The following is a 10,095-nucleotide window of genomic DNA, read 5'->3' as shown; positions in this document are numbered from 1 at the left end:
TAGTTTTATCATTAGCAAACAAAACCGAATAACTTGGTTTTGGGGATAATGTGGTTTTTTCATACTGTATATTTGTTATTATAAGATTGAATGTGGGCAAATTGGTATTTTAACATTTTAATTTCTATAATGACTAAAATACTCTACAAGCAAAATTTAAATAACTGTTGTTGGGGGGTATTTTTGAATTTTGAATTTTAAAAGTTAAAATGACTATTGTCGAGAGCCTTCTCAGCTTTTCCTTTTTTTTTTTTATTATTAAGTTGAGTAAATGTCACTTTAATCTTTCAATAAATGCAAAAAAAAAAAAAAAAAATGATGGTAGGTGCTATGCAAGGGCTAGAGAGTGGGAGGAGCTTGCGTCCTTTGGACAATGCATACAAGCTTCATTGATGCCAGTGTTCAGAGCAGCTCACCAAGGTCTTTTTATTGGATGAACGCGTGTTGGCGAAGGACAGATGATGTTGCTCTAATGGACTTCTTTCTTTTCCTCATCTTTTTTGTCTTTTTCTTGGAAAAATACAATTTTTTTTCGTGTTCAATTTGATCCTCATTCTTTTTATTTTTTTCTTTTTCTTTTCTCAATTGAATTTAATTTTTAATTTCATCTCTAATTATTTGATTTTGATTTACTATTATGTCAAATTTGATCCCCAATTTTTTTATTGTTAATATTTTTTTAGATCATGTTTGGATTGCCTTTTTCCCAATTTAATTCCTTGATATTTTGTCATTAAAATTTTTACTTCATTATTTTTTAGGGTTTACCTTCTATAATGTTGGTCTTAGGCTTATGATTAGGATCCCAAGTTTTGAATATAAAACCAAGTTGACTTCGTTCTATTTTTTTTCAATCCATCTTTTAACGTTTGATTTATTAGAAAATGGTTTTTTTTTTTTCTTTTCTTTCTATGACATTATCATAATCCTATGTCCACAGTTGCAGGGTTAACCGGTTAACCTGGGTTGACTATGATTTTTTTTTTTATGTTGCTTTTTTAAATTAGTTTCACCTTTGACATTAAGTTGTTTGGTAATTAAGATTCATTATTTTATTCAATTTATTTTCAACAGGGTTGCCACGATATTACATAGGTGGTAGTTGCTTTTTTAGAAATATCTCGCGTATGCATATGACTGCAAAGTTCAAGAAAATATTTCTTAGATGCACTTTTTATATTTTTATAGACACAAATATTTTGTTTTTTAAAATTTTAATTTTTTTAAAAAAGCTTCAAATTGATACTTTTTAATCATGAACGATGATGTTTAAGTATAGATGCTATAACAAACCCTTGCTATTCTACAAAAGAAAGACAATACGTATTAAACCTAAACAACATGACAAATTGATCCAAACAATTTATCATTTGAATTCTGACTCGGTTGGTTTTAAAGTTAAATTGAAAAAAGTATTAATTCAATAAAACTTGATTGATTTTATAGAATTTTAACAAGTTGGTTGATCGATTAAACCATGTCTAAACAAACACAAATAAATAATAATAATAATAATAATAATAAAAACAAAGGAACAACAATGTTTTATTGTGGAGAGAATTAGGTTATATATTTGTTTTTAAATTTATGATGAGTTATGTCCAACTCGAACATTTAATTGATATCATGGTTTAAAATCTTGATTTTTAAAAGTGTGTTGTTTTACTAAAACTTTTTGCTATCATTCATCTTTTTTTATTTTATATGTTAACTGCTTAATTTATCCCTAATTTTTTGGTGTACTTTTTCTGTGTAATTTGCGCCCTTGATGGTTGTGAATTTCTTAGAATAAGAGAAGTTAAACAAAGAATTATTTTTCTGTATTACTGTAAATATTATTTTCAGTAATTATTCAAGGCAAGCTCAATAATTTAATGATGATTGAATTATCTGATTATAGTGGATACCAAGTAATAAGATCTATTCTTGTTGATAAATGAGTATGTTTCCTCATGTTCAAGTAAATATATTTTACTCTTAGCTTATAATTAAGATATAGAAAAAAACAATTAAAATTAAGTTTGACTTTAAGTTGAGATATACATAGCTTGTTTAAGATCCAATTTGAAAGAAATTTAATCTTAATATGTAAAGTTGATAATCTCAATGTGTAAAGTTGATAATCTCACAATGAAAATTCATTAAAAAATAATAGAAACCAAGTTTGATTTCCAAGTCAAGAGATACTTCATAGTTTATCCTTAGTTTATTGTTAATAGAAGTTTATTCTCCAATCCTATGCAATATTTTTCATGAAATCTATTTTAGCCATTAAAATTACATAAGCTTGAAGATGTTGATGCTTTAACAAACAAATTTGAGTCAAGTTTTTTGGTTTTTCATTGGATTATATCCCAAACTACTTCTCTCAAATACCCTTCTTTGATTAACTTGAAATTAATTTAGGTTGTCCTTTTCTTGTCATGAATTTAGCTAAAGTAGAATATAAATTAATAATTTTTACTTTAAAGATGTCATTTTCTTTAATTAATTTCTCATAGAAAATAGATCAATTAGATTCATCTTTTAAGGAATCTAGTTGCCTTTTAAAACCAATATTCATTGTTAATAAGGCATTATTTTCTTTTTGTAATACATCAAGATCTTTTAAAATAATATCAAGTTTATTTTGAAGCAAATTTTTTTCTTATACAATTTCTTATAATCATGATAAAATTTTTCAAAAGTATTTTGCAACTTATCGAAAGTCATTTAAGGATCAAGTTCATTTACCTAATCGATGTTAATAGAGCTATTGGCCATTAAGCAAACTTTTTTTTTTGGTTATGCCAAAATTAACCATCAAACATAGATTGGTGAATTCTTTCAAGTTGAAGTCATCATCTTTTAAAAAAGTTGAGCTATCATCCATGTCATCTCAAGTAGTTGTCTTCATTGCCATTTTTTTTGTTTGTCAAACTATGCTTTATTTTTAATACTAGGGCAATCATACTTCATAAGACTCGGTTTCTTACATTCATAGTATATAATAACATCTCTATTATTTGATTATTCCTCACTTTTTTCTCTTTTAAAATTCCTTCCATTGCCATACTTTTTCATTCTTGAAAACTTGGAAATCTTTTAGCAATCAAAGCTATGTCGTCGTCATCTTATTCTTTACAATTATATCTATTTATTTCCTCATAATTAGTTATTGATTTTAAAACTAAAGATATATTCTTAGTTCCATTATCTTCAACCTTAAAGTCTTTGATCTTTCCTTTATAAGCGATTAATGATCCAATAAACTCATTAAAATCAAGTGTATTTTTAGCCTCCTTTATTGTCGTAACTTTAGATTCTCAAGCTCTAGATAAAGACCTCGGGATTTTACCAACCATTTTTCCATTGATGATATTTTTACCTAAACTATCTAGTTCACTAACAAAGGTAATGAATCTAATATGTATTTTACTTCCATTCAAATCTATTTTAAAAACTTCATATTCTATAATGACGCTAATCAATCTAGAATTCTTAACTTGACTTGTTCCATTATGAGTGAATTCCAAAAGTTTTCGGATTTTAAAAGCCATTTTGCAATCTTTACCAAGTGAATTCCATATGATTAAGTGAATAAAAAAAAGCATTCATAGCCTTAACGTTATAATAATATCTTTTCTTTTGTTTATCATCCCATTCATGTATGGGGTTTGGACAAATTTTTCCATCCAAACTCATCTTAATATGAAAACTATATCCACTCTCAACAACATCCGATAATTCAATATTTATTAACTCAAGAAAAGTTTACATCCTAACTTTCTAATAAACATAATTCTTAGCTTTAAATAAATGAGTCATAGCTAAGCATTAACCCTCTAGTGTCATGATCTTTCCTCCTAGATGACTGGAGTTTTAACAAGGTATCCTTTCTCCACAATCAATTAAAAAACTTAAAATAAAAACACTTAAGGGAGTGAATTAGATGCTTAATTAAAAAATTGATATCTTAAAAATGTAATCCTTTGACACCTAATATAGACAAAACAAAGAATTACCTCTATCATTCGACGTCATGCACATTATAACATATAAGAACAATCGAGCCAAGAAGTAAAAGGAACTTAATGAGAAAATTTTATTTTAAGATAGAGTATGAGGCACTATTGCCTTTAGGGGAGAAAATAGTATCATATTCAATAGGTAACTATTCAAACCAATTTGAATAGGTATTTTCTCAAAAAAAAATAATTTTAATTTGAGCATGAGTAAAATCCAAAATAATATTTTTGGTCATGATTTTAGTTAAATCCAAACCAAATTCCAAACTAACCGATCCAAAACATATATATTTTTGTGTGTTAGGTATTGGTCAACTATAATTCTATCATTATATATAAAAAGTCACTAACTTTTTTAACAAATCTTATAAAGCTAACACATGAATGATGATATTGATAATGAGGAGGGAGGTATGAAACTTAAACTAAGAAAATACATGTATAAATAAATTCCTTATTGTTATTATTTACAAGTATGGTATGTGCATTAACCATTAATTTGTTGTTTATATAGAATGTTTGATTATGGAATGAATTAATTATTGATGATATGGAGGGGTGAAAAAAAAATCGACTATGGAACCCATTACAAAGACTTGACGTTAAATTATGGTTTTAATAGATGTTTTTGTATAGGATATTGAGACTTTTATTTTCATGTTAGAATAACAACTTCTTCTTTAAATTCTTCTTCTTGTTGTTTTTTCTCTCCAAGAATTGTGCTATAATTTTTATTTGGTTGTTATATTATAATATTATAGATGGATATTTTTAAAAGTATTTTTAATGTTTAAAAAATTATTTAATTATGGTTAATGATATGGGTTATGTGTTAATATGGTTTTGGTCCACTTATAATTAACCATTTTTTTTCAAATTATTAATGGTCAAAAGATTATTGAAGTTATTTATTAAACTATTATTTTTCTTTAAAAATTATAAAAAATAAATAGATATTAATATTCAATTAGATACACCAAGACAATGGTCTAGATAGAATTATCTAAAACTTATTTCCTAATGGGTCACAAATATGTTATAATTAGTGGTTTTTTCTAGGAGTGATCATTTTCGGTTCAATTTGGTTTTTATATATATATATAAAAAAAACAACCAAAACTGGTTCAAACCGACCGGTTTAGGTTTGATTTTTTAGAGAAAAAACCGATTCAAACCGGTTTGGCCCAGATTTTCTGGTTTGGCTCGGTTTTTTCAATTTGGCTTGATTTTTCCTGTTTGACTTGGTTTTTTCTCAATTTTTTTCGGTTTGGGTTTGGTTCGGCTTAGTTTTTTCAATTTCAAGCTTATAAAACTAAATTAGTTGTTTTTTTTTTTGCAGTTCGGTTTTTTCAGTTATTATTTTTCCAGCTTATTATTTTTTTTATTTTTTTAATTACCCCTAGTTTTTTCGTATGACTTCTATTATAATTGTACAAGAATCCATTATCATCCATTGTCAAGTTATCATCCCTAATTGTTTTTTTTTTTTCCTTAATTGTTTGGATAGATTTCCAAACTAGCATCTCAATGTGGCTATAGCCTAGAATCAACCGTACCCCACCAACATCAAATCAAAATCTCAAGTTATTGCTTATCATGTCTAGCACTCTATATCTTAATCAATCTTATTTACTATGATTAGCCTTAAAAGTCAATTCATCCAAAATATTCAACAACTAATATAGAAATTTACCTTAAAAGATAAGTTAATTGTCAAGATTTAATGCCATTTTATTTTTCTCCAAAAAAGTAAGCACAATTAAGTGATATTGAGAATTAACCCTCCTATTTCGATCGAGGAATTAGAAGATTTTCTTCTGAGATTAATTAGAAAGTTAAAAAAATCACATGAGTGAATGAAGTGCATATCTCAAGGAAGAACCATGTGATGATGAATCTACCATGTTATAGTATTGATGCAGAACTTGTAAACCAATTTATATGGATAAGTTATTGTGTTAAACATATATACCAATATAATATAATTATGTAAACAAACATCTTATGACATGGTGATGGATAGATCATCATATCCATGTATTTTTAGGGAATGTTTGTAATATAGTAATGATTATAGTTCAAAATATTTTTTGTTTAAAAATATATCAAAATAATATATTTTTTATTTTTTAAAAATTACTTTTAACATAACACATCAAAACAATTTAAAAACATAAAAATAATTAATTTTAAACAAAAAAAATAAATTTAATCTTTTTATAAATAAAACTTTTAAACACCTTATTATGTTCTTGGGGTTTTATGTATTTTTTTTTTTTTCATGAACGAACATATTTTATAACAACTTAGAGGCCAGGCAAAATCTTCTTATGCTTTGTGCCTTTTGATTTTGGACATTTTACGTTGAAAGTTGAAACATTTAATTCAATGCCTCGAATGAATGTTACATGAGACCAATATATATATATATATATATATATATATATAGTTCCATACTCCAGCTTTTTCTTCAATTTCCTTCTTCCATGATTTATGCTTTTGCACTAGGAGCAATGCAAAATTGGGCCACTTGAGGATTCAAATGTGGAAAAAGCACTCATTGTATACGTTTACCAATATAAAGTTATACTTTGTTACTTGGTGGAGGATAGAGGAATTGTGATTTCCAAATAGTTACAATAGTATATTGGCACCCAGTCCATTGCTAGTCGGACTGATTGTTTTTAAATGCAAAAAAAAAAAAAATTAAAAACATGAATTTTTTTAATTATATTATTAAACCTGACCAAGTAGGTTAATTTTGAAATCTTCCGACTCAGCTCTTTACCTAACTCAAGTTTTCAATTAAACCATGTGGGAGTTAGCTCAACTTAAATCAATTAATTTCATCGGTTGAAATACAACGTTGATGATCGATAAAAACACGATTTAATTTTTAAAACAACTTTAAGGTAACATTTAAAAAATATATATTAAAAAAATAAAAGATTGGATCGACTTAGATCATCTCGTGACCGGGTTATAGACTCTATTGGGTTTAATAACTTTTTTAAAACTTTTTTTATTTAGTTATATAATAAAGATAGATGCTCACAGAATTAAGCATCAATCTAAAAATAGACACTTATTTGACATAATTCCAATAGAAAGCAAATAAAAATCTATAATGCAATCTATTTCCCTACCAATTCAATATTAAATGATGAAATAAAAAAAAATTAAAAGAAAAAAAAACATATCTTATCAGCGGGTAAACTCATCAAGCTTGTGAATTGGGTAAGCCAGACTGATACGCCAAACCTGTGAACTGGATTATTGACTCCATTGGAATTATAATTTGTTTTTTGTAACTATTTTTATTTAACTATATGATAACAAAAATAAACAATTACGAAATCAAACACCAACTTAATACCGGGATGCTTTTTTTAGATCGTAATAACCTCATAAAAAGCAAACAAAACCAATTATAAAACTAAATTTCCAATCAGCCCCATATCTAATGATGAAATAAATAAAAAACTAATTAAAAAAAGTTAAAATAACTTTTCTCTGAAACTATTTTTTTTTTAACTATATGAGAAAAAATAGATGGTAAAAAAGTCAAGTTCAATTAAAAAAAAAAAAAAAAAAAACCTCCACCAAACTCATAAACCAGGGTTACCCTATCAAACCTGCAAATCATGTTAAACTTATAGAAAGGTAAAATAAAAGGAAACAAATGATGAAGCCAAATTCTCAATCATCATAATATTAAAAGATGAAATTAATAAAAAAATGGAAAAAAATCATAACAAAAAAAAAAAAAACAGCAAAACATTGTGGATTACTATTGTCATTCATAGTGCAATGTGTGTGGGTGAACAATGGTTTCCTAACACCCTTTAATTTTTGTTACTCTATAAAATTTAATAACATAATTTTTCTCTAAAACTATTTTTTTAACTATATGAGAAAAAATATATATATATATTATAAAAAAAGTCAAGTTCAATTAAAAAAAAAAACAGAGAGACAACCCGTTAAACTCGTAAACCAGGGCAACCTAGGTTACCTTGACAAACCCGTAAACTATGTTAACCTCATACAAATGCAAAAATAAAAGAAAAAAATTACGAAACTAAATTCTCAACAATCTCAATTTTAAAAAATAAAAAAAAAAAACATATTTGAAAAAAAATTATGACAAAAATTAAAAAAAGAAAAAGAAAAAAAAAGGAAAACAAAACATTGTGAATTACTATTATAATCCACAGTGCAATGGGTGTGGGTGAACAATGATTTCCCCACATCTTTTAATATTTGTTACTTTATAAATTTTAATAAAATAATTTTTCTTTAAAACTAGTTTTTTAAACTATATGAGAAAAAAATAGACTATATAAAAAAATTAAGTTCAATTAAAAAAAAAATTCCCATCAAACCAAGGGCAACTTAAGTTACCTTGACAAACCCGCAAATCATGCTAACCTCGTAATAAAAAAAACAAAAGAAAAACTAATGAAAAAAATACTATAATAATCTATAGTATTATGCAAGGACAGGTAGAACACCTTTCCTTACATGTTTTAGTTTACGTTAATTAATAATCTATTATAATCAACCTAGAATGAAAACGAGTAGGCACACAGGTTGTCTTCCAATCCTATCAATTGTGTTGTATCGTTCTTTGAAGAAATCTATGCTACTGGATATTCATGAAATTGTTAATACATACATACACACCGTCAAAGCTTTTGTTACAATTTCTTCTATTTGTTTTTTTAATCTTTAATCATAGAACTGGATCATACACCTAAGATGCATATATTAGGGAGAATATAAATTGGTTTATTGTATTGGTGGATATCCATCATTAAAAAAAAAAACTTCAAACTACCTATTTATTTATTTTTTAGCCCTTCTAAACATAACACAATTGGCCTTGAAAGAGGGGTATAATAGTATTTTTGTTGTTATTTGAACAGTGGAATTATTGATATGCCAAGGCAAAAATTTAAACATTGCCTCTATTCTAGGTGGTGCGTGTGGCAGAAACATGTTGAGTTCTGCGCCAGTAAGGCAGTAACCTCTCTCTTTTTTTTTCTTTTTTTTTCTTTCTTTCCTCTCTTCTTCTAGGTTTTAAAGACAGCCCTTTCACATTTTCAAAACAGCTTTTCAATTATTTTTTTTTAGATTTGGTTTTTACTTTTTTTTTTATTATTTGTTTTATTTTAGATTGTTTGTGGAATTGCAATTTTCTTTCAATTTAATCATCTTTTAATTTTTTCACCTTTCATATTTGGTCATTATTCTTTTGATTTTAGTTTTTTAAAAATTATTCTCTTGATTAAATTATATTTTTAATTTCATCTTCTAATATTTTAGTTCATTTAATTTTATATTAGATTTGATCTTTATTCTTATAATTGCTATTTGTTTTGTTTTTAATTTTTTTATTAGAATTTTTTATAATTTTATCCTTCAACATTTTATTAATCTTTCGAGTCATGAGTTTGAAAAATTAAATAAAGTTGGTTTATATTTTTTTTATCATGATTTCATATGTCAAGTCACGAGTTTCCCGTGTTAACCTAGTTTTAACCGAGACAATATATTTTTTTAATTTAATTATTGTTGTTGCCCAATTTGTTTTTTATATATTACCAAATTAATTAAGGTTTAACTTGTTTATTGAATTTTTTTTTTGAAAAAAAACCACAACCATCTTCACAATATTTTTTTCCGAGTTGCAAAAAATTTAATATAACCTGTGGATGTGAAACACCAATCTTGTTATTATTATTAGATAGTATTTAAAATTATGTTTTGAAAGCGTTTTAAAAAAATTAAATTTTATTTTACTTTAAATTAATATGTTTTTTTATATTTATAAATTATTTTGATGTACTAATGTTAAAAATAATATTTTAAAAATAAAAAAAATATTATTTTAAAATAAAAAAAATATTTTAAAAAATAATTATTATAACACTTCCAAAGAATCTTCAAGATGGGGTAATTGAGAAATGAAATAATAAGTGCCTCTTTCTTTCTTTATTCCACTTGCTGGTTCATATCTAATCTTATGTCATATATATATATATATATATATATATATATATATTATATATATATATATTGTGCT

Source organism: Populus alba, chromosome 4 (assembly GCF_005239225.2).
Source record: "Populus alba chromosome 4, ASM523922v2, whole genome shotgun sequence".
NCBI classification, from domain to species: domain Eukaryota; kingdom Viridiplantae; phylum Streptophyta; class Magnoliopsida; order Malpighiales; family Salicaceae; genus Populus; species Populus alba.
Note: the sequence above shows the minus strand (reverse complement) of the source record.